Source organism: Ovis canadensis, chromosome 19 (genome assembly GCF_042477335.2).
Source record: "Ovis canadensis isolate MfBH-ARS-UI-01 breed Bighorn chromosome 19, ARS-UI_OviCan_v2, whole genome shotgun sequence".
In the NCBI taxonomy this organism is placed as follows: Eukaryota; Metazoa; Chordata; class Mammalia; order Artiodactyla; family Bovidae; genus Ovis; species Ovis canadensis.
This window is the reverse complement of record NC_091263.1, coordinates 69,602,385-69,627,001: the sequence shown is the minus strand read 5'-3', so window position 1 is coordinate 69,627,001 and position 24,617 is coordinate 69,602,385. Positions and strand designations below refer to the sequence as shown.

The 24,617-nt window shown below is 55.9% G+C and overlaps 1 protein-coding gene across 1 annotated transcript in view; it reads right to left on the bottom strand.

Moving 5' to 3' along the window:
• SLC6A1 (solute carrier family 6 member 1) overlaps positions 1 to 20,641 on the bottom strand; it is a 39,710-nt gene extending 19,069 nt beyond the window's left edge. Inside the window, exon 1 of the mRNA XM_069560826.1 lies at positions 20,459 to 20,641. The gene's annotated coding sequence lies outside the window, so the exon portion shown is untranslated. The remainder of the gene's footprint in view (positions 1 to 20,458) is intronic.
• Positions 20,642 to 24,617: the final 3,976 nt, after the last annotated feature.

The following is a 24,617-nucleotide window of genomic DNA, read 5'->3' as shown; positions in this document are numbered from 1 at the left end:
TGAAATGAGACATGCCTGCAAAGCATGGGAAAGTGCGCCAGGCTCACAGTGAGGGTAAAGGGAATCTCGGCCATTAGCATTGTGATTGGGCCCATCCATGTACAGATCGTGGCTCTTAATCTCGTGTTCTCTGCTTCCCAGAAGGCCACAAAGATGATGATCATGATATAACAATAATAGCAGTAATAAGAATAGCAGCTAACATTTATTGAGAGCTTATTATTCAGGCCCTGGAGCGACTTGAAGCATTTTCAGAAGCTGGATAGAAATCAACCTTTAGTTGCCATGGGGAATACTAGTTAATAAAAATGTCAGGCCCTTTGCTTTGGGCTGTTTTTATACCAGCTCAGAGTGGTCTAGCTGATCACCTTGGGCCAATCAGAAGCCAGCAATGGTAGCTTTGAATGTTTGGTTAATTAAAAAAAAAAAAAATCTTATTCTGTAGTAAATAAAATCTGGTAAGAAAAAAAAGAATCCAGAACATCTTACAGATGGGAGGAAAACAATAAAAGGTCCCCATTGGTGAAAAAAGGACTCCCAGGTGGCCCAGTGGTAGGTAAAGGATCAGCCTGCAATGCAGGAGATATGGGTTCAATCCCTGGGTTGGGAAGATGCCCTGGAGAAGGGAGTGGCAACTCGCTCCAGTATTCTTGCCTTCGGAAATCCCATGGACCGAGAAGCCTGGCGGGCTACAGTCCACGGGGTCGCGGAACAACTGAACACACACATTCATGAGAAAGCCTGGGACCCTGTGCTAATAACCCAGAGCTCTTCCAGGAAACCACCTCGTCATTCATACCCTGCTGCTCGGAGAACTTTAATCCCTGACCCAGCTGGTTCACCCGTCACCTCCCCGTCGCAAAGAACAGCACGCAGAAAGCACAGGCACGTGCCTGTTTACGGCAAGGGAACCCGTGTTTCGACAAAATGAACGCTCTCTGAAGCAGAGGCAACCTTTCCACCGCTGTGACCTCATCTTTCCTGAAAGGAGCGCCCGTGCTCTGCAGCTCCAGGGTTTCTGGAGGATGGCTCCGCAGGCCTCTTCCCTCCTCCTCTTTTATCTGCTGGCAGAGGCGGTGGAAGGACAGGCCTCACCATCTCTGGATCTGAGGCATGTTGCCAACACGTGTGTCTCCCAGTTCTTCCTCACCAGGTGGCAATGTTCTGCAGACCAAGAATCCAGCTATGTATTCCTCCAGCTCTGTCATTAACTGAACCCCAGCAAGGCAGCATTCAAAAGGCTACAGTTAATAATGTGAGGCCACAAGCAATGCGTCCTCTGTATTCATCACCTACTCTGCATGCCTTCATCCGTTCATTCAAGCATTTACTGAGCACGTGCCAAGAACTGGTGGTGGGACAGTTGTTCCAAGCGTTTTGCATTCTGAGTTACACATGGCCACCAGAGTTTGAATCAGTGAACTGACAGGTACCAGAAGATAGATTCTCTTGCGTTAACTATTTACTGAGGGCCTAATGTGTGCATGGAGCTGGGCTGGACACTCGGATGGCGAGGATTAATAAGACAAGATCCGTGACCTTCACAAGGTCACGGCGTCTAAAGAGAAACAGCTCTGCTACAGCTATTCCTAATACTCTGTGTCAGTGCAGCAAGAGTATGATGAAGCAGACAGGCCTAAAAGGAATGACTTAATTCAGCCAGTGAAGGCATCCCAGAGGAAGGGACATTTGAACTGGGCTTTGAAGGCTGTATATGTGGTCGTTAGGCTCAAAAAGAGGGAAATGGTATCCGCGGTAGAGGGAAACCCATAAACAAAGGCTGGGAGGTTTGAAGCTAGGAAGGTCAGTTTGTGAAGGGCCTCCAAACTCAGGCTAGGGAACTTAGGGGGACCAACTGCAGGGACGGAACAGGGGTGACAGTGGGATCACGTTCATATTACAGAAGGAGACGCCCTCCAGGAGGCTCTGTGAAGGATGGAGTTAGAGAAAGAGATTCCGGACAGAAAGATGCTCAAGATGTTCCCATGATGTCCCATGCTTCCTTGACGTGCTCTATGACCAGGTCTTAAAGCCATCGATAAAAATGAGGCCAAACCAAGCAGGAAGCATGCTTTGTAAGAAAAGAAAACATGTTGCGTCTGGAAGCTCCAGATCAGGCAAACTGGGTCAAAACTGGCCCTGGGGCTTGTTTTATTACTTAGCCTGAACAAAAAAAATTTTTTTTTCAGTTTGGATCAGGAGCCAGAGATGTGATTGTCTTGGATCCAGCATTTCAAGCAGAGGAAAGAACAAGTGCGAAGGCCCCGGAGCAGGCGTAAGTTTGGCACGATTGCGAGCCGGCAAGGAGGCCAGGGGGGCGGGAGTCCAGGGCAGGAGGGGACAGTTCTAGGCAGGCAGGGCCAGATCATGCAAGGTCTCAGCGACCACAGTGAGAAGCTCAGATTTCATCGTAAAGGGGAAGGGAGAAAGTGGAGGGCGTAGTGGCAGGGCTGGCCTGACTTACATTTAGGAGTCCTCTCTGACTGCCCAGGAGAGGATGCGGGGAGGCTCCTTAAGAGCTGAGAGTCCAGGCACGGGAGGATGGTGACTTGAAGCCTGGCTGCAAGGCGAGGCCAGAGCTGGTGAGGAGTGGTGGGGGATCCACTTTGGAGGCGCGGCCCCCGGGCCTTGCTGGAGGCTTGGCAGTAAGCAGTCCAACGCCAGGCCAGATGGCAGGCTGGGGGGAGGGGAGCGCACGGCAGCTGCCTGGGACAATCCCCCTCTGTCCCGCTGCCGCATCAGAGGGACGGGCAGGGCGGCTGCGTGGGGTGGGGACCTAGGCAGAGGCAGAAAGGCCAAGACGGAGTCTCAGGCTGCTATTGTCTAGGGCCGGGGCTGGGCCCAGAACCCACTGGGAGCCGGGGCGGGGAGGGGGGTGCTCTGCAGGGGCGAGGAGGGGGAGAAACAGGCCTGGGAGGGGCCGCTTCCTCCCATGATGCTGTGAGCGCTTGCATCCCTGCTTTGTTTTGCCTCCCATTCTGTAATTACAGAAATTACAGAGGCTTGCTTCAGACCACATTCGCTGCTCTTCTCGCTTTTCTTCCCTTCTGAAACTCTGTGGTTCAAGAAAAAAATTAATATTGGGTTTGGCCGCATGCCAAAGGGAAACATAATGGTTTATTCCCTGCTTTTTAGGAAGAAACGCTAGGCTCGGTCCACTGCACACGGCTTTATTGGGCATCTGTTGCGTACCCAGACCCATAACAGTTCCAATGAAGGAAGAAGAGCCAGCGTCTACTGAACACCTCTTTTGTGCCAGGCACTTATCTCACAGATCTTAGGTCTGCCAGTCCTCACTTCACCTCAAGAAGCCGAGGCCTATGTCACCCATTTGACAGATGAGTAAACTGAGGCTTGCCAGCCTGGGGCAGTTACTGTAGAGGAGTCTCAACTCAAATGGCTCAGCTACTCAGAGACTTGCTACTTAAAGTGTGCTTCTCCGAGGGCAGACTGGCAGCCCGTTAGAAATGCAGAGTCCTGGACTCTGCTCCAGACCCATGGAATCAGAAGCTGCATTAAAAAAAATTATTATTTATTTATTTACTTCTGGCTGTGCTGACTCAATGGACGTGAGTTTGAGCAAGCTCCGGGAGTTGGTGATTGACAGGTAAGCCTGGCATGTGGCAATCCATGGGGTCGCAAAGAGTCAGACAGGACTGAGCAACTGAACTGAACTGAACTACGCTGCACTTGAGCTTTCTCTAGTTGCAGTGAACAGGCTTAGTTGCTCTGAGACACGTGGGATTGTCCCAGACCAGGGATTGAACTCATGTCCCTTGCATTCCAAGGTGAATTCTTAACCACTGGACTACCAGAGAATCCCAGAAGCTGCATTTTAACAAGCGTCCCTGGGATTCAGGTGCCCACGGCAGCTTCCAAGGGTACAGGTTATGGGTGACCCTGATTATCTCACGGAGTTTGATTCAAATCCCTGGGTGACCAGGAGCTAGATGTTTACTTTGCTTGAGCCTCAGTTTCCTGATTGCAAACCTGGACCCCTGTATTTCACAGCATCACTGTGTCGACACTGAAGTGAGATGATGAGTCTCAGGGAAGCAGAGGGCCTGGCGCACAGGAAGTACTCGATACAGAGCAGCTTAGATTGCCATTCAGAGAGATGAATAGTTACGGAAGTGCCTGCTTTGTAATCGAAAAACATCATATAAAAGTGGCCCAATTAATAGCTGATGCTCAGTGCAGAAAGGGTAGAGGGAGGCTGGACTGTGCAGTGAAAGGCGGGTGCTGAGGGCAGCCCTTGCTATGAATCACCCTGCAAGTCAGGGGAGGCTCCCTGGAGAAGCTTCTGTGATGGAAAAGCTGGAGAGGGTCTCCCAGGCCTCAGGACTTTGGCCCCAGAGACCAGAGCCCAGTCAGGGGGTGAGAAGTCAATCTTTTTGCCTGGCAAAACGGATGCCTGTGAGTCCAGATATTAGGCCCTCATCCTTGGACTCTCAGTCCAAGCGGGGCTTGGGGCTGGGACCAAGGCAGCCAGCCTCCTTCCTGATCCAGACTTGGGCTACAGCAGCAGTCTACAGACGAAGACAGGCCCAGGAGGGCTGGGGGCTGGTCCGAGGTCACATAGCACAGGAGTCACATGGCCCTTACAGACCCCCAGGGCCCCCAGATCTCAGCCCCCTGCACACTCTCACTTTGGAGATGAAGGAAGGAGGGTCCGCATCTTGGTGCAAACCCCTCGGCGGCCTCGACAACCCTGAAGGCCATCTGCAGTTCCAGGCGCGGTTCGCAGCAGTACTGAACGCCGCTCCTCCACAACATCCCAGGCTGACTTTCAAGTAAGCCATGTAATTTCTCAAACTGTCAGTTTCTTCGTCGGGAAACGGGGCCAATGGTAACTGCTTTATACATGATGACCGCTAGCTTGAGATGTCCCAGTCCTGGGCCCAGCCCAGCAAATCGTAATACAGTGACGCTAAAATGATTATTAGTTCCATTTTGCAGATCATGGTTCTGAGGCTCAGAGAGGTCAAATAACCTGCCCAAGGTCACAGAGGGTTTAACCCAGGCCCTCTGCTCACTTAGCAGGTGCCTTCTGGACACTGGTCTATGTGAAATGCTCTCAAGCACATGGACACGGCCCCTGGCCTTCTGAGCCTGCCTGTGGGCTCTGGGGAGGAAGAGAGGTATCAGCGTGAAGAGGTGTCTGCCTGGCCTCTCAGCGTGCTACAAGGAAGGAAATTGAGGTGCAAGCCCTCCTGCCTGCAGCCTCAGAGAGCCTGGAAGTCTGGTTTTCTAGGGTGCCTCTCAAATCAGAAATTACGAGAAGGTTAGAGGACATCCCACCCCAGCAACCAGAGTGAGAAAAAGATCCGCTTTATAACTGCTGGAGGCTTCTTAAATCCATCAGTTAGTTCAGATGCTCAGTCGTGTCTGACTCCTTGTGACCCCATGGACTGCAGCATGCCTAGCTTCCCTGTCCGTCAGCAACTCCTGGAACTTGCTCAAACGCATGCTCATTGAGCTGGTGATGCCATCCACGCAAAGGTGAAATAAGTCATGCTGCTCTTCTGTCTGTGAATACACACTGGAAACAGTCCCCAACTTTTTGTTAACAAAGAAGGAAGGAGAAAGAAGAGCTTGAAGTACGAGAAGAAAGTGAGCTGGGGGCTTAACACATCAGAGTGTGCTCTAAACGCTTTATGGAGAGCACTGGGTTGGTCAAAAAGTTTGTTCCAGTTTTCCCGTAAGATGCTAGCCGGCTCAAAAACTTGCCACTCTCGCCCCTCCTCCACATTTTACTGATGGGTAAAGAGTCGGACATGACTAAGCAACTGAACTAAACCGAACTGAAACCAAGGCAGAGAGGGGGACTTGCCAAAGGTCTCCCAGCTAGGAACTAGGGGGGCCAGGGCTAGAACCCAGGCAGCTGGTCTCCTGTGTCCATATCCTTAACCAGCCCACTCCGCTATCTCTAGTCGGATGCCTGCAGAACTCCCCTGCAAGGCCCACCTTTAGGATGGGAGAGAATGTAATTCCCTCCAGAGCAAACCCCCAAGGACAAGGAGCCCAGAGTGGCTGTGGACTCTACTTCCCCAAGGTCTGGCTCCGTGAAGGTTAACTGGTCCCCATGGTCAGACCGGGCAAACCTTGCAGGCGTCCTGGGAGCCGACAAGGGGTCACGTGGGATCCCAGCTGAGCAGCTATCAGCAGGGCCCCAGGGCTGGGCTCTAAAGAGAGCCCCCGGGAGGCAGCTGGCCCAGGGGTGGCAATCCCCGTAGGAGTCCCCAGCTCTCCTCTGCCTGCAGACACAGCCCGTGCTCGCAGAAAAGCAGGCCTTTCTAGGGGCGGGGAGAGGAGGACGCGCAGTCAGCTTGAGGCTTTGGAGTCTGCAGACCCGGGTCTGAATCCTCACTCTGCACGCTACAGGCCGTGTGATGCAGAGCCAGGCCCTTCACCTCTCTGTGCTTTGGTCTCCTTCCGTGCACAAGGAGAGGACTCAGGCTCTGGCCCGGAGCACCCTTCTGACTTCATCCTGCTGCTCATCTCAGCCCGCCTGCCTCGCTCACACGGTCCACAGCCTGCTAACATCTGTTCTAGCCCCTAATCGTCTGCAATGCCCGACTGTGCACCTCGCTTTGTCGAGGCAGTTTTCAATCCAATCCGACCTGGATCGACCGTGCACCTCCAGGGAGCCGGGTCCCACGCTGGGTGCAGAGCGATCCAGACGCCAGCTGGAGTCTGGGTCCTGCTGCCACGAAGCGCTGGCGACAGCTGGGCATCCGGATAAACGACATCCACTTGGGGAAGTTCTCCCACAGCCCAGAGAAGGGGGGATGGCGCCCGGCTGCGGCCGGGGGCTGGATTCAGGCAAGAAACCAGGAGACGATGGCATTAGGGCTGGTGGAAAGGGGACACAAGTGGGACATTCTTTCTACAATCACAGCGAGAGAAGCAGGACCAGAACCTTTGCTCCTCCCCCCAAGCCTATCACTTCTAGTCCACCCCAGGCGGAGCGGATGGAGACAAGGCATAATGTGCTCACAGACAATGAGGAGGGACTTGGTCTGGCTGGCGAGAACCTGGGGTCCATTAGGGAGCCTGGCTGGGGAGGTGGCAGCAACGGTCAAGGGCTCTGAAGCAGGAGAAGGGGGTGCGCTCTGTCCCGGAGCAAGAATAGCGATCATGCGGAAGGTTTATCTGGCGCTTTCGTTCAGTGGGCTTCCCTGAGAGCTCAGTTGGTAAAGGATCCGCCTGCAATGCAGGAGACCCCAGTTCAATTCCTGGGTCAGGAAGACCCCCTGGAGAAGGCATAGGCTACCCACTCCAGTATCTTTGGGCTTCCCTTGTGGCTCAGCTGGTAAAGAATCCGCCTGCAGTGTGGGAGACCTGGGTTCGATGCCTGGGTTGGGAAGATGCCTGCAGAAGGGAAAGGCTACCCACGCCAGTATTCTGGCCTGAAGAATTCCATGGACTGTATAGTCCATGGGGTCGCAAAGAGGCGGACACAACTGAGCAACCTTCATTCATCTGACGGATGCTCACCTTTAATTCTCACAGACACAGAGCCTGATGCAATAGGACTTGCCCAAGTCCGCGATCTGGAGGCATCTGCTCAATTCCCATGCTTTTAACCTCTCCCCCAACATCCCCCCCCCCCACCCCACAGTAAGGAGGCAAGGATGAGACAGTTGGATGGCATCACCAACTCAATGGACATGAGTTTGAGCAAACTCCAGGAGACAGTGAAGGACAGGGAAGCCCGCAGCCCGTGGGGTGGCAGAGTCAGACACGACTGAGCGACTGGACTGAGCGACTGGACAGCAACCCGCGGCGAGCACTGAGCGGGGGGGACTTGGGGACCTTTGAAAGAAGGGAGATTTGATCTGATGGTGATGTGGCAAGCACCCATCTGCTGAGTATGTGGTGGGGCGGAGGGACGGGGGCTGAGCTGGGACTGGGGGTGGGGGTGATGGGGAAGGCCCAGTCCCTCTGCACAACCTGCCTTCTGTCCTCTGACAAGTTAACTGATCCTTCTACCCTGTCTCTCCAGCTCCACTGGTCCTTTCTGCACCAATGGGACCTGGGTCTTCACATTGCTCTGCTTCCCTCCATGGCAGCTTACACAGTGCCCTCCCCCCCCCCCCCACACACACACACACATGCTCTCCTGAGTCCCACCATGGGGACATTGCTATCACAAGTCTTCGAGAAATGTCGGTTACGGAGAAGGTGGCGCCCGTCCCGTTGCCAAAGCAGGGGTGTGCTGGTGAGCTTGAACAACGGGCTCTCCAGAAAGCAAGGGACCGGCCCAGCTGGGAGTTTCTGCTGATTTCTGCAGGGTCTGCGTTCCCGCCCCAGTGGGGTCAGGGTCCACCTTGAGGTCACAGGATCAGAAGAGATGTGCTCACTCAGTGAGCCTTGCAGGTTCTTGACTGCTTCCTGTAAGGAAAGCCTTGGACACCAAAGATGAGGCTTAGAAGGAGAGATAGAGACTAGAGAAGAGCAGCAGCAGGACAGGGAGAAGGCTCCAGAAGGAAGAGAAGGCAGGAGAGAGGAGGGAAGGGAGGGAGTGGGGAGACCCAGGGGGTGCTGCCGGTTTCCTCTTTGCCCTGCTCTGGTGACCTCCCGGGACCTGCCCAGACCCCAAGGAGGGAGGGGGCCGGTGTGTGCATGCCCAGTCGCTCACTCGTGTCCGACCTTTGCAGGCCCCGTGGAGTGCAGCTCGCCAGGCTCCTCCGTCTATGGAATTCTCCAGGCAAGAATCCTGGAGCGGGTTGCCATTTCCTTCTCCGGGGATCTTCCCACCCAGGGACTGAACTCACAGTCCCTTCCGTCTCCTGCATCAGCAGGTGAGTTCTTTACCACTAGCACCACCCGAGAAGCCCAAGAGCCTGAAGAGGGAGACGAGGGAGGAAGCCAAAGTTTCAGAGACCCGGGCAGAATTCCAGGAGGTAAGGGGCTGAAAAGCTGAGACTGCGACCAGGTCCGGGGCTTCCCTCCCCCAAGCTTCCTCCAGCTGTCCTAACTGGCTGAGCCAGGGCGGGCTCCAGGCACCCCTGAGAACCATCGAGTCTCTCATCGCCCCTCTCCCCTGCTTCCTCCACCCAGTGTGGGGAATGCTGGAGTCTCTGCTCCAGGGGACACCTCTGAAAAGCACCCCCTGCTCCTCTGGCCAGAAAGGATGAACTCGGATCAGGAAATAGAGAGTGACAAGACAACCCGCCCGGCGTTCTTTTCACACTGCTCTTCTCCTTGGAAGGCGCGCTTGTGAGAAAACCAAGGGTTAAAGGACCCTCTCCTCCTGTTTAAGAAGTGCTTGAAGGACTCTGAAGGTCATAAGGATGAAGGCCCTTTAAGAACTCAGATTCGGGAAGAAGCAAAGCACAGTACTGCGGGGGTTGGTGGAACTAAAGGGTTTTCAGTCCCCGAAGATGCACAGCTGACCCCGCGCCGCAGGACGGGGCTGTGGACGACAGCAGCCCCGGGCAGCTCCGTGGCTCCCTTACCAAGTGTCCACAGCCTGCGACCCTCCTTCCTCCTCCGGACACCTCTGCAGGCTTTCTCAGCCCCGCTCTAGAGACCCACGCACCGATGTCCCAAAGACAGACTAGATTAAGATCACACAGTCCGCCTAAGAACCACCGGGGATCTCAGAGCGCCTGCCGCCTGCCGTGGGCCAGAACGGGCCCCCACATGTGTCTGGTTGAGCGCTTTGGGGACGGGGAGAAGGTGTGTATGTACCAGTGTATTACAAGTCCCCCCACAACTGTCACCTTGCTCCTGACCTCTGAACTCAGTTCTTTGACCCACCCAGCCTTCCGTGGCCTTCGAGTTTGCAATTCTAATATATAGGGCAGAGTCTAGCCATGCCAGACAGCTCCTTCTCAGAGTGGTCAGAGGAGGGGCCTCTGTTGCCCCTTTCCTAAGAAATATGCAAAATTTGGGGGAGGGTGGTTAAAAAAGTGAGGTCAGCATTTCGAGTTTATATTTGGGAAACAACAAATCCTACTGTTCTTTTAATACAGCTCAGATGGATTTTAAAAAATCTTGAGAGACACTGCTTTAGGATATTTTTCAAAAATGAGGAGGGTGTGTATTTTCAGTCGATTAAGGGTCAGATTCCTGGGTCTCAAGTATTTCCTACAAGAGAAAGCCAATTTTGTTTTTGAAAGACTCCAACGAATGCTCACTTTAGCCAACACATCCATTCCGGATTCATTCACCAAGCTTTCTAAAGAAATCTTCCTCGTATGGATACCCCATCCCCATTTCCGTCAGGAAAAAAAATTCCCATGTAGGGAGAAGAGACCACCCATTTGGGGAAATGAGACTTTTATTGAGAAAACGGTCTGAAGTCCCAGGAACAATGAAGAAATTCATGAGTAACTTCCGCTCAGGAGGTCAAGGGTATTCGGACGTTTATTTGTCAAGAGCCAGGATGGAATAGGGCAGTGTTTAAGGGCACTGGCCCCGAGGGTGAGGAAACCTGGTTTTCAGTCAGTTCAGAAGCTGCAAGAATGCAAAACCTCTCGAACACGGAGGTGAAAATGCCTCCTCTTACGGCCACTATGAGGAACACCTGGGGAGACTACGAAAAGTAGTTCACGCAGAGCCTGGTACGTACTAAATACTTGTTACCTGGCAGAAATTATAATAAATCACCTGATTAGGGCTGCTTTTTTTTTTTTTCAAGATAGCTATGGGAAAAAAGTCCCAGGCAGGATGCCACAGTTATCTTAACCCACAGGCAGTTGATAAAAGGCAATGGTGAAGCCACTGTCAATGCCGACCACATCAAATTCTCAGAGCAAACTGGTCCCTAAACACGGTCCCCCTGCAATTAGCACATCTGCTCAAACCTCCTTAAATGTCAACTGTCTTCATCCGTCCACAGAATGGATCTCCCAACCCTCCCTCCCGCCTGCCGAGGATGGAATAGTCAGAGTCTGGGGGTGAGAGGGGGGCGGTTTGGGCTCACTGCTTCGCACGCACCCCCCCACCCCCCCATCCAGTCTCAGGAGCAGCAGCGAGCAGACAACCCTCCCTCTCTGGGGAATCCAGGACCAGGTTGCTTCTCTGGGGGTGGACGTGCTCAGACAGGTTAGCGGGAACAAAATGGTCGCTTGCCTCTAAGTCATTAGGATCCTAGCTCTCCGCCGTGCTTTTGAAACAGCCAAACCCCGAGGCCAGCACCCTCTTTCTGCTTCCTAAATGGAGTGGGGCTGTCTGCCAGCTCGCCTCCCCTCTTTGCCAGCATGCAATGATGTACTTTGGGGTTCCTCGGGGTGTTAACCCCGTGCTCCCCGACCCCCAGGTAGGGAAGAGAGCATATTGCCCCAGCTGTTCGGGATGGAGAGATGAAGGGCGTGGGTGAGAGTGCTTATTTTCCACGGGCTCACTTGGAGAGCGGCACACAACAGACACGACTCCCCCAGCCTGGTGTGTGCCCAGGTTTGCGGGCTCGGTACGTTTACAGCGAGGTATACACCAATCATGCCCTCCAAACACAGAGTACTTATCACGTTTTTAAGGACGGAAGCTGTGGGTTTGTCCTGGTGACACTCACTAAGCCTGCACTGAAGACCCCTGTTATTTACTGCTCTCGTTCTCGTTTTGGCCAATTTCACTCTTCCTGCCATCTACACCTACTCTTCCTACACCGTATCTTACAAGCCGATACATGGATGGGAACACACCTACCTGTCTAGCCTCTTCCCTTTGGTTGATGCTCAGCAGTGGGGCCTGGTGCTCTGCCTACCTACCCTATTTGATCTCATAACAATTGTATGAGGTTGATCTGTTCTTATCCCCATTTTGCAGGTGAGGACACTGAGTCTCAGAGAGGTAAAGTGGCTTGCTCAGGGTCACGCAGCTAGGAAGTGCGAGGGTGGGCTTTGGACTTACTGTTTCCCATTCCTCTTGGGCTGGAATTGTTGCTTCCAGCCCACCAGAAGCTCTGTGTTTCAGAGTCTCCTCAACAGTCTTTAGAGAGGTCTAGGTACTCCGAGCACAGTGTCCCCAGCTCACCAACTGCCCTCCCGCTGGCTGTACCTCTCCCAGGGCCTCCGTAGCCCAGACTCCCTGCAGCCACCGGAGTTTTGAAGCCCAGCTCCATCTCGTGCACAGGTGTGTGACCTGGTGAAGTCACTTAACCCCTCTGCACCTCACTCTGCACCTCCACAAATGAAGGAAATTACCCCGTCCTGCGAGGCTGCAGCAAGGGTGCTTCCAGACAAAGCCAGTTTCCCTGCAGCTATCCCCACCCCCCACCCCCAGCCTCTTTTCTGGGGAAGCTCGAGCCCTAGACACAGTCCCGTCCACTCACTCCATCACTCACTCGAGCGGCTCCCGAATCAGCATTCAACACGCATCATTCTGCCTTGTGCAACGCCATTATCTCCCGAGGACACAGGCTCCGTTGTCATGGCAACCAGAGTCCTTCCACCAACTCTATTTAATAATTTTTCAACAGCGGCACTGGGCTTGGGGCAGGGGAAGGAGCACTGGGTTAGGGGTTAGGAGCTCTGGGTCCTAGCACCTGTGGGCCTCAGACCCCGCCTCTTTAGGCCTCAGTTTACCCACCTATAACAGAGGTATCTGAAATGGGTGGCTTTTGTGACTTTCCCTGGCCTAGAAAAACCTCAGAAACTGATTTCAAGGTCCAAGAAGCAGGAGGCAGGGAACCAGAGCGACTGGGGAGGTCTGAAGGTTCGAGTGACACTTTCAGTCCACAGGAAGAATCAGAAGCGGCCTTTGTGATCAGATCTCTCCTGCTGCCTCTGCAATGCCACTTTTCAGACATTTCTGCAACCTCCTGACCTGCCACGGCCAGAGCTAGGGTTCATTCCGAGACAGGCTTGCCTGCAGTCTTCACAGCCCTCACTGTGCCCGGCATGTTGCTGTTTAGTCTCTAAGTCGTGTCCAACTCTTTTGGGACTCCATGGACTGTAGCCCACAGGGCTCCTCTGTCCATGGGGTTTTCCAGGCAAGAATACTGGAGTGGGTTGCCATGCCCTCCCTCCTCCAGGGGACTTTCCCAAGCCAGGGATTGAACCCACGTCTCCTGAATTGGCAGGTGGGTTCTTTACAACTGAGCCGTGTGAGAAGAAGCCCCAAACCCAATTTGCAGATGTGCAAACTGAGGCAAAGGAGCCCATGAGTACCAGCAAGTGAGAAGCCCAGCTCCTGGAAAGGCTAGGCTGGCGGTGCCCAGGAAGCAAGCCAGTCCCCTTGCCTTGCCCTTCTACCCCATTCAGCCCATGACGGGCCAGCTCTGGCCCCGACCTGTGCAGCCTCTGGCTTCCCCTCAAGCAGTCACAGAAACAAGCAAAAGCAAGAATTAAGTGCTTGCTCTGTGTCCCCGACTACGTGGGGCACCGCAGACCCCAGAAGACACGGCGTTTCTGCTCCTGGCTTATCTGCATGACCCACAGTAGGGCCTGGCACACAGTAGGTGCTCAAAGCTTTATTTGGTCCCGTAGTTGGCCCACATTGGCCTCTGATCACCCCGTCCCCAAAGGCCACTAAAGAAAATCTCCCAGAGCAGCCACCAACGTCTCAGGTCCAAGGAGCCGCTGCGGACCCCATGCTGGGGAGGGGGGCCGGCTGGCTCCGGGACTGGGGAGGGGGCAGCTCTGTCTTGGCACAGGCTGATGGCACCGCTTTCAGGCCCAGCCGCTGCCAGCCCAGTGGCGCTATTTAACTCCTCTGGGGCTGGCATTTCATTTAATACCCGCGGCATAATTAACAGCGCTGCATCTGCTCTGTCATTAGCGGCGTTCTCTGCCATTCGGAGAAAGGGCCCTTATAGTTCCAGTCATTAGTCTCGGGGAGGCTGTCATGGGGGAAATGGAGGAGGAAGTGGGGCACGCAGCCTGCCTTTCCCCGCTCGGAGAGCTGGCACCGGGTGCATGGAGTGGCCGATCGGCGTGTCCAGTCCAAAGCCCTTGGCTTTATAGACAGAGAAAGGGGAAGGATCAGATTGGGGAAGGACCCAGCCCACCATTCCTCAGGCTCCCAGGCAGCCCACAGGGAGGTGGCGCTCCCCACCACTTCCTGGGGTCTACAAGCCCAGGCCTCGGGTCTCTGTCAGCGGGACGGAGCAACCTGGGCAGCCAGGAGACCGCCCTGGGCTCGGTCACCTACTGAAGGTCCTGGAACACAGTTTATAAAATACCGGGCTCGGTGCCTGCGTCAGAAGTCAGAGCCCAGAACTGGGGCTCCTACGCATCGGATGACTTGGTGACACGGTGCAGAGCCAACCTGTTAAAAGCATGTCCGTGCAATAGAGGAAGGGCACTCAGATTCCTTCAGGAAGACTACTTCTTCCCCACCCCCAAGCCCACTTGCAAAAACCATAGGTGGGTCCCTGACCACAAGTGCTGGAGACAGCCAACAGGAGTGCTGAGAGGCGCGAGGCTCGGTGGCCGCGAGGGCTGGCCGCAGGACGGGGAGCACACAGCACGTGGGGAGAGGCTGCCTCTGGCTGCGGTCACTTTTGTGCTGGCTCCCCCCACGACGATCCCACCCGGGTGCTCCCCAGAGGCAGCAGGTGGCATGGGAGGGCACAGGGGGCTGGCATCAGCAAGACCTGGGCTTGAACTCTGTAGTATAACTCGGGCGGAGCAACCCCACCTCCATCAACCTTGGGGTCGTCCTCCGGCCGATGGGGACGGCACCGCTGGTCCCCTGGCACTGTTCTCACCTCCTCGGGCAGCCCACAGTCGATGCCCGGGAAGTGCTCCAGCCTCGCTGGTCAGGGCTGGTCTGGCCACGCAGCCAGGGGACATGTCAAACCCCCAAGTTCCCCCGGCCTCCCCCTACCTCATCCTATTCCACAACCTTCAGCATGGGCAGCAGTCGAGAGAAGAGGAGAAGTGGGTAATGTCCAGGGCAAGTGGTTTCCATCCCCTACCCACCCCTTCCCTTCCCTCTCGGTCGGGCATAACTCTGAGCCACACGGCAGGTCCCAAACCACCTTGAGGCTCATGTGCGAACACCTGCCCACAACTTTCCAGGCCACCAAGGCCCTCAGATCCTTCTGGATGCTCTCACGGGGCCCCTGAAGCTCAAATCCGTGTAGATGAGCACTGGTGTGCTCGTGCACTTCAGAGCAAGCATCCTTCTTGTCCCCAGGCACTGCCACCAGTTGGGCACCCCGGCCAAACGAGTCCACTTCAGACCCCAACTGGATACAACGGAGGACATGTCAGCAGCGGGCCAGAGCTCAGGGCAGGCAAGAACAGGATCTGCGGCCCTTTCCTCCAAAACCTCACGCCGTGCCTTTCCACGTGTGGGTCTGGCAGGCTCGACCCCAGCGCTGTGACCTGCCTCCCACAGAGGTTCCTTCCAAGGGGCTCCCTGATGAACTGGGATTAGGGCTTAGGAAAGGTGACTCCCCTCAGCTGGGAAACCAGAGGTCAGGCTGAGGGTGTACAGGGCTTGCTGAGCCCCCGTTTCCCCATCGAAAAAGTGGAGATAGATAATAATGGAAACAATAAGAATATTACTTTCACCTGGAGCTCCCAGCTACTGCAAACTTGAACAGAAAGTGCGTCGCGCCAGTCGGTGTAGCATTAACTGTGTGCGCATTTCACATGTGTGCAAAGAGGCTGCATTTGAGTCAAGGTCATTCCGATAAGGGCTTTCTGAGAAAGTCACTTACAGAAAATGCCTCTTTTTGTTGGACAGAGGACTCTTCTCTGTCAGAGACTATATTTTCTTCCCCTGGAATAGTTCAGACAGGAGCAAAAGAAAGAACAACTACAAGAGCGTTTTTTTTTTCTTTCTGTGCACTGTGAAGTGTTGTTCTGGTGACTGACAGAATTGCTATCAGGACTAAGTTCCAGAAGACGCAATGCTGACACCAAATGTCACTATTCACCCTCCTTGTGGCCGCTGCCTTCTCCCTGCACAGAACCTCCTCACCAAACAATAAGGCCGTGAAAGCTACCTGCTGTCAGTGTCTTTCGGGGCATCTCTGACCTTGAATGTCCCTCTGGCCAGAACACAGTTGTCTCCAGAGCTGGCAGGCGACACCGGTCTTGCAGACACCATGCAGCTGACAGGTGGGCAGAGCTGCAGATCACTGTCCGAAGAGGCCACTAACTCGTCCACCCTCCAGCCCGGCCTGACTGCCATGATGCCATCCGGCCTCGGAAGCTGGGGACCCTCTTCTGTAGCCAGGAGGGCCCCTGGCACCCTAATGTGGCCTGTTCCACCTAGCTGCACAACCCCCTGCCTGCACAGGGCTCCAGCCAATCACTCCGCAAGACCTGGCCTCCTTGTAATTTCCAATTTGTAAGAAAGGTAAAAATAGAAGGCCATTCGCTGCAGGCAGCTCGCATCAAATCGCATGCCACTTTGGTGTCATGTCAGATCACGGTAAACAGAGCTGATGGCTTCCTCGGCTGCTCCCGGGGACTTCCAGAGCAGCAAGAGGGTGGTGACAAGTTGGGGTTGGGGGGGAGCACCTGAGAGTCAGGGCAATGTGGCTGGGTGCACGATATCAACACAAGCTTTAAGTGAATCTAAAGCACAGGTCACAAATACGCTATATATTATGGGGGCACCTGGGCACAAAGCCCAGTTCCGCCACTTAGCAGCCAAGGGACCTTGGGTACAAATTCATCTCTCTGTACCTCAACCTCCCCAGCTAGCAAAGAGCAGCGATCACACTACCAGCCTCCTGAGCGGGGGAAAAGCTCAACTGATGGGGTGAATGCAAGGTGCTTCCTAATGGGCAGCTCCTTAAACAGGGTGTCGCGGTCCTGGCCACGCGATCGGGGCCAGGGCCTTCTTCATGGCAGGGGCGTCAGTACCACGTGGCTGCACCTGGGCTCCTGGGCCAGCTCCTAGCCCAGTGGTCTTGCAGCTGGTGCCTTCACCTCTCTCCGTCTCAGTTTCCTCATCGGTCCAGGGACAATTCCACTATGGAGCTCAAGGGGCTTTGTGGAAGTGAGACACAGTTCTGTCAGGAAGGCGCACAGCACAGCCCCCTGGCATATCACTAACTCTTAGCTGTGCCTGTTTATTGATGAGATTATCACTGGAACCACATTTCGTGGAGTTTGTTTTTTTTTCCTGTTTATGACTGAATCCAAGTCTGTGCTGAAATATCACAGCTTGCGTTCACACCTACGGTCCATGCCAGGCAACCCCGTCTCCGCTATTAGCCGGCTCCCCACTCATTCCCTCTCTGCCTCTGCTCTGGAGGCCCTCAGGTGAGCTCGGAGTAAAGATGCTGGATGTTCATAAGGCTCACAGAGGCACATTTCCTGGGAAGCCCTATCTTGGGGTCCACATCGGGCCTCCCAGTATTTCCCCCTCTCAAGTACCATGCCCTTTCCCACCACCTTCCAGAGGATGGGTGGCCCCAAGTGCACACCCCAGCCCACCCCGGTTCAGGGCTCACTTGGGGAGCTGGCGCCAGGGATGCCACAGAGCAGCGGCTGAGCATCTGATGATGTTCTTGCTGCGGGCCGGGGAGGACTTGCAGGGGCTCTTTGCAGTTGCTGTCGATGTAATTGCTTCCATCACGGCAGGTGTGCTCTGCCCGCCATTCGAGCAGCTCAGCCCGGCTGAATGGAAGGGGCAGTCCTGACCCAGGCAGAGGGCAGCAGACACTTCTCTGTCTCTACCTGGGGCTCAGGTGATTAAGAGCCTCTGGCTGGGTTTGGTGTTGGAGCCCTAGCTGGGCGAGAGGGCTCAGGTGATCAAAGGGAGGAAGTGCTAGGCCCGTTTCAGGCCAGGGACACGGAGGGGCTTGGGTACCACCACCCACCCCCGCTCTCAAGACAAAGAGGGTGGGCTTTGGGATGCTGGGGGGGCTGGAGGCAGCAGGCAAGGATTAATCAACTGGGGTTGATGCTTGGCTTGTGATCCACACACCCGCAAGGGACAAAAAGACATTTCTAAATTCCAAGTGACTTGGGACATCTCAGCTACTGAGCTCATAGCCAAGTGCGGGAACAGCGTCTTCATGTGCAGGCAAGAGGCCACCTGACGCTGTGCTTTACTGAAAGCTGCTCTCAGCATATGCTGGGAAGGCAGGGGAGCAGCCACTGCTCGGATGGTGCTCCAGAGGGGCCTCACTGTCAGTCATCCTGACCATGACCACACCACCTCGTTTTGTGGAGGTGGAAGCAAGGCCCAGAGACCTATCAACGGGACAAAGCATTGGCCTGGAGGTCAGAAGAAGAGTGGGGTTCAAACCTCTGCCCCGCCTCCTCCTGGCTGTGTGACCTTGGGCAAGTCATGTTCCCTTTCTGTCCCGCAGGTCCCTCACCTCCAAACTGGGGGGTTAGAACAGTACCTGCTGCACAAGGTCACTGCAGGAATCACAAGCTGGGGACCCAGCAGCTTTCAATACTCCGTCCCCACCTCCCCAAACAGATGAGAACTTGCCCAAGGTCACCTGTGGAAAGCAGCCACAGCCCTGCTCAAAGCCCATTCATCCAGGGTCATTCCTGGCTGTGGTCTCAGAGGCTGTATTTCATAGCCTCAATGATACCGGGAGGTCCACGCTCGCACTGTCTTCACCTTCCATCAGTGCTGGCTTTATTCTAAGATCCTTACTGAGCGCCTGCAAGGTCCTGGGTGACCGGTAAACACACTCACAGCATTTGGAGCTCCAGGTTGCCATGCACCTGAGAACCAGGGACAGACGGAGCGATTGTGCTTCTTTCAGCTTTGAGGGACCTACTCCTTCCTTGTCTTGACCCTCCATGTTCCCTCCTCCTGGGCCTCTAGAAGCCCCCTCCCAGCCCCATCCTGAGATCCTGGGGGACCCTGCTCCTCACCGAGCCTCCAGCCGGGACTGAACAGGCAGGCAGAGTGTCAGCAGAGACGGTTCCCGCTTCCCCCCTGCAGCAGCCGCCTTTCTCCTGTAATTCTCAAGGCTCACCCCACGCTACAGATGCCCTGCCAGACAAGCTGGGTTTCCTCCCGCTGCCGGGGACTCATGGCTCATCCTCTAAGGACTGGCCATTGAGCCAGCGCTTGGCTGGATAGAGAGCGGTTTCTTTGTTTGCAGCCTGCCTAACAGTTTCTTCCTGAGGCTCAAGGGAAGCTCGGCCATTTTGCCCCATCGCCCTGGGAAAAGGTCCCTCTCACTTGTCCAGGGACCTGCAGCCTCCTCTGCCTTTGGGGTGGGGGGTCTGGGGCTGCTCTGTCAGGACGAGGGCAGGGGCTGGGTCTACCCTTCACAGAGACAGACAAGAGGCAGAGGACACACGCCTGCGGTTCCCACTGACATCCTTTGTTCTGGAATCTCGGAGTTGGGGTACCGCATTTCATGCTCTGTTATGAATGCATTTCCTCCAAAGTTGCCAACGAGAGAATCTAGGCCATATCCAACACCCAATACCCCCTCTCTCACCGAACACCGACCGTGCACATCACAGATCAGGACTGACCCCCAAGTCCGCTCACTTAGCCTGACGGAGTCTCTGATTTGGGGGTGTCGCCAAAGCTCGGGAGCCATCTGATTCAGTGCCCCCTCCCCAGTTCTTCATGAAGACGAGGCTGAGCTTCCCGGGACAGGACAGAGAGCTCAAGCCCCACATCAGGCAGACACTGGGCATTATAACTCCCCGGGATTCACGTCTGTTTGGAGAGAAGATCAGCTCAGAGCCTCCATGCGGGGCTGCCGGGTCTGGGTTCCTTAGCAGAAAAGCAAGCTAAGCTAGAACACAGCGTCTGTAGATGCCAGCCATGGGGACATGTGGGTACAAGAGGACCCCCCATGGAGACCTGCTGGTCATTGTCCCGAGGGGTGGCAGGGTCGCCTCTTTTTCCAGTGTCCGGAAAATAAGTGTCAGAATGTAAGGCAAGAAGACAGACATAGTCGTCAAACCTCACGGACGCCCCCCCTCCCCCAATCCTACATTGCTCGGAGAGCGCGGCGCGGACTTCTGTGCGCTCAGCTCAAGCCCAAGCTGCGGTGTGCTTTCTAGCCAACGTTTCTTGAGAGCTTAAGCTGTGTAAGACAGAAAGGAAGTGTCCCATTCCCCAGTCGCCTGGTCCCCGGAGCCCGCAGGGAACAGAAGAGGGGCGCAGCTCGACCTCGGAGCAGCTGACCCCACACAGAGAAGGGGCACACGGCTCGCCAAACACTATCATTCTTTCCCGGGTCCCCCGCCGTCCCCTGGGGGTGAACGGGGCGCTTCGACGGCTCCAGCAGAATTTAGCATCAGCTGGGGGTGGGGGGGCCAAGGGGCCCGCGACCCCTTGGAAAAAAGCCGGAGATTTTGGTGACCCTCGTGCGTGCTCCCCCGGCCCCCTCGCGCATCCCAGAGGGATGGCCCGGGTGCGCGTCGACTGTCGGAGCGGCGCCTCGGGCTCCTTCCTGCGGGCCCGAGGCCGGGCGAGGCGCGGGGGTCTGGAAACTCGGCGAGCCCGACCCCATCCCGCCCGGCCCGTGGCGGCAGCTCTGGGCGCCCGGTCTCGCCGTCCGGCCGTCCCAGACTCAGCGCCCCGACGCCGGCCGCCCTTCTCCTACCTGCGGCCGGGGCTGCGCTGCCCGCGGCGGGCGCTGCGCGGGCAGCTCGGCCGCTCCGGTGCGCTCCGGGCGCGGGGCCGCTCCCGGCTCGGGCCGCGCTGCGCTCCCGGGCTCCTCCGTTCCTCCGCTGCGCGCTTCTCGCCCGCAACCCCGCCGCGCGCCAGGTCTTCCGAGGGCGGGCGCACGGACGCGGGGAGGAGAGGGGCGGGGAGCGCCGGGGGCGGGGCCGGGGCGCGGGAGCCCGCCCAGCCCGGGGAGGGGCGCCGCCGCGCCGCCCCGCCCTCCGGCCCCTGCACCCCGCCCCCTTCGCTCCCCTCCTCGCCTCCCCTCTCCCTTCTCCCACTTCCCGTTCCTCTCTCCCCATCGCCCGGGTCTCCCGCCCCCGCCGCCCCCCGTCCTCTCCTTTTCTTCTCTCTTCTCTGCCCCGCCCCATCCGCCTCGCCCGCTCCCCTCTCCCCGCGCCCTCCTCACGCGCCTTCTTCCTTCGCCTTCAGTCTGGCTGCCTCTTTCCTGGTTCGGGCCGGGTGTCTGTGTCTCTGTCCCAGTCCTTTGCCACAAGGATTTCCCTCGGGGCTTTTCTCCTCCCAGCCCTGCCGATCTGCTCTGTCTCTTTTCTCTATCACCTTCTTCTCTCCCCGTAGGTCGCCAGGCTCTCTTGGGGGGTGGATGGAGGGTGCGCCCCTGCCCCCTCTCTGCTCTCCTCCCAGGGGCAGCCCCCCTCCCCCGCCCCGCATCCATGCCTGCTAACGCTGGGAAGTTTTTGAGCTGGAGCGCCCAGGCTCTGGGGCCCAGGCGTGCACGTGGCAGGGAGGTGCGGCTTGGGGAGGACTCCCTGGCTGCTGCCGGGAGTAGGGTGGTGGTGGTGGTGGAGAGGCAACTGGCTCAGTGTGTGGATGGGCAGATGGATACACATCTGATTAAGAATGGAAACACAGCCTGCAGCAACCCCCGGGAATGGGAGCTGAGCGCGCCCCACCCCCACCCCCCAGATACCCACCTTCCTTCCAGGTCTTGGGGTTTGAGAGGCCCTGCCCAGAGACACCTCTTTCCCAGTCAATGTTCACCCCGTGCCTGACGCCTCCCTCCCTTCCCCTTGACCCCTGACCCCTTTCACAAAGACTCCTGGTATTGGGGCTGCGACTGCCCTTCCCTCCAGGTTCCCCAAGGACTCACAGAAAGGATTTCCTCCCTCTAGCCTACTCTTGGCCTCCTATCTCTGGCCCCAGGGCTGGCATTTGCCAATAGACTTGCCATCCCCCACCCCACATTGACCCCCAGCCCCATCATCCATGGGCTCCCCAGGTGGCTCGGTGGCAAAGAATCCGCCTGCAGTGCTGGCGCTGCAGAAGATGCAGGCTCCATCCCTGGGTGGGGCAGATCCCCTGGAGGAGGGCATGGCGACCCCACTCCAGTAATCTTGCCTGGAGAATCCCATGGACAGAGGAGCCTGGTGGGCTACAGTCCATGGGGTCACAAAGAGTTGGACACGACTTAGCACGCACGCAAGACTGTCATCCATTGTGGGGTCTCCTAAAGGTGACCCTAACTGCTCCTGCCTCTTTCCCACATTCTCACCCACAAGCATGGAATCCTGATATCTTCCCTGACTGGCCCATCCTCCCCCGTCACTGGTCACCAGTCCCATGCTATGACCACCTGTACTTCAGTGTCTATTGAACTCCTCCTACTTGCCAGGCACTGTCCTGAGTCCTGGTGACAGTATGGGGAACAAGACAGGTCACAGACCCCTAGGTCCTGGTGGAGGGTGGGAGACAGGCTTCTGTCAAATAATCACAAAAGCCCAGGCGGACAAGCTCTGCCAGGAACGCACATTCAGGTTGGGATCCAATCTCAATCCATCCCAGTCCAGCTTGGGATGGTTGGGAAAGGTTTCCTCAAGGAAATGCCATTTGAACCAATGGCCAAAGGATGGGCAGATGCTGTCTGGCTGGAAACACCGGGCACAGATTTGAGCAAGGTTATGAGGCAATGGCACCCCACTCCAGTACTCTTGCCTGCAAAATCCCGTGGACAGAGGAGCCTGGTGGGCTGCAGTCCATGGGGTTGCTAAGAGTCGGACACGACTGAGCGACTTCACTTTCACTTTTCACTTTCATGCATTAGAGAAGGAGATGGCAGCCCAGTCCTGTGTTCTTGCCTGGAGAATCCCAGGGACGGAGGAGCCTGGTGGGCTACCGTCTATGGAGTTGCACAGAGTCTGACACGACTGAAGCAACTTAGCAGCAGCAGCAGCAGCATGAGGGTAACTAAACTATTGGGCTCCAAAATCACTGCAGATGGTGACTGCAGCCATGAAAGTAAAAGATGCTTACTCCTGGGAAGGAAAGTTATGACCAATCTAGACAGCATATTAAAAAGCAGAGACATTACTTTGCCAACAAAGGTCCATCTAGTCAAGGCTATGGTTTTTCCAATAGTCATGTATGGATGTGAAAGTTGGACTATAAAGAAAGCTGAGTGCAGAAGAATTGATGCTTTTGAACTGTGGTGTTGGAGAAGACTCTTGAGAGTCCCTTGGACTGCAAGGAGATACAACCAGTCCATCCTAAAGGTGATCAATCCTGGGTGTTCGTTGGAAGGACTGATGTTGAAGCTGAAACTCCAATACTTTGGCCACCTCATGCAAAGAGCTGATTCATTTGAAAAGACCCTGATGCTGGGAAAGACTGAGGGCGGGAGGACAAGAGGATGACAGAGGATGAGATGGCTGGATGGCATTAGCAACTCAATGGACATGGGTTTGGGTGGATTCTGGGAGTTGGTGATGGACAGGGAGTCCTGGCGTGCTGCAGCTCATGGGGTCGCAAAGAGTTGGACATGACTGAGCGACTGAACTGAACTGATGAAGGTAGCAAAAACAGAAGCTGTCTTTTCCTTGCCTGACATTCATTTCAGTTTGGGTGACAGCACCTCGGTTTTGATTTGGGGACTTCTCCTCCTCCGTTTGCATTCATCGGGTTGGATGGGGTTTCCGCCTTTCAGAGATGGCATGTAACGTGGGCACAGCTATCGCACATCACCCCGACCTCGCTGGGAGGAATGTGATGGATCCTGAGTCGATGAGAATTCTTCCTGGGACTTTGGCTAAAAGGACTGTCAGACAGAAGTTTGATCTCCACCACAGAATCCATGGATGTCCTCGAGGGGCCTTGAGGCCAGAGGGGAGCTGAAAGGCAGGGCTCTTGCCCCGCAAACCAGCCCTGGGAAGAGGAAGCCGACTGCCGCGGCAGGAAAGAGGGCCCGTCTAGGGATGACCAGGGCCTGGCAAGGGCCCTGGTGCTGAGTGACGTCTAAGGGTCTGTGCAGCTTGCAGGCACAGGTTAAAACCCGTTGAGGGCTCCCCCAAATGCTCAAAGCACATGAGTGCGTCCACCCAGTGGCGGGTGGCGTGGGCTTCCTCATGGTATCTGACTGGAGAGCTGTCTGAGGTCTTGGCCTCCGGCAATCTTCTTCACACACTCATTTCTTCCAGGCCTGAGAAAGCAACCTTCAGGCAGACTGAGCTTAAGAAATGTGTGTGGCTGATCACTCACAGGGGGCCCACCCAGAGCAGCTGCCCAGGCCCATGGGCCACGTTCCCCTGGCCAAGGGGCCATGCCCACCCATAAGCCAGCCCCAGCGCACTGCTAGCTAGGACCTCAGGAGAAGCCTTTGCTGAGCCCCTCCTGAGCACCTCTGAGCTGCCAGGTGGGCATGAGAGGCTGTGGACCTAGGATTTGGAAAGAGCTTGGACATGGTGGGGGCTTCCCTGGTGGTTCAGTGGTAAATAGCCCGCCTGCCAATGCAGGAGATGCAGATTCGATTCCTGGGTCGGGAAGATTCCCTGAATTTGGAAATGGCAACCCCCTGCAGTATTCTTGCCTGGAGACTCCCATAGACAGAGGAGCCTGGAGGGCTACAGTTCATGGGGTTGCAGAGTCGAACACGACTGAACGACTAAACGAAAATGACAGCCACAGTTTCTGAGCCTGGAGCTGCGGGCAGCGTGTGGTCATTCCTCGAGCAGGTCAGGAGCGCTGAAGAATGCATGCTTTGGAACTGTGATGCTGGAGAAGACTCCTGAGAGCCCCTTGGACTGCAAGGAGATCCAACCAGCCCATCCTGAAGGAAATTAGTCTTGAATATTCACTGGAAGGAC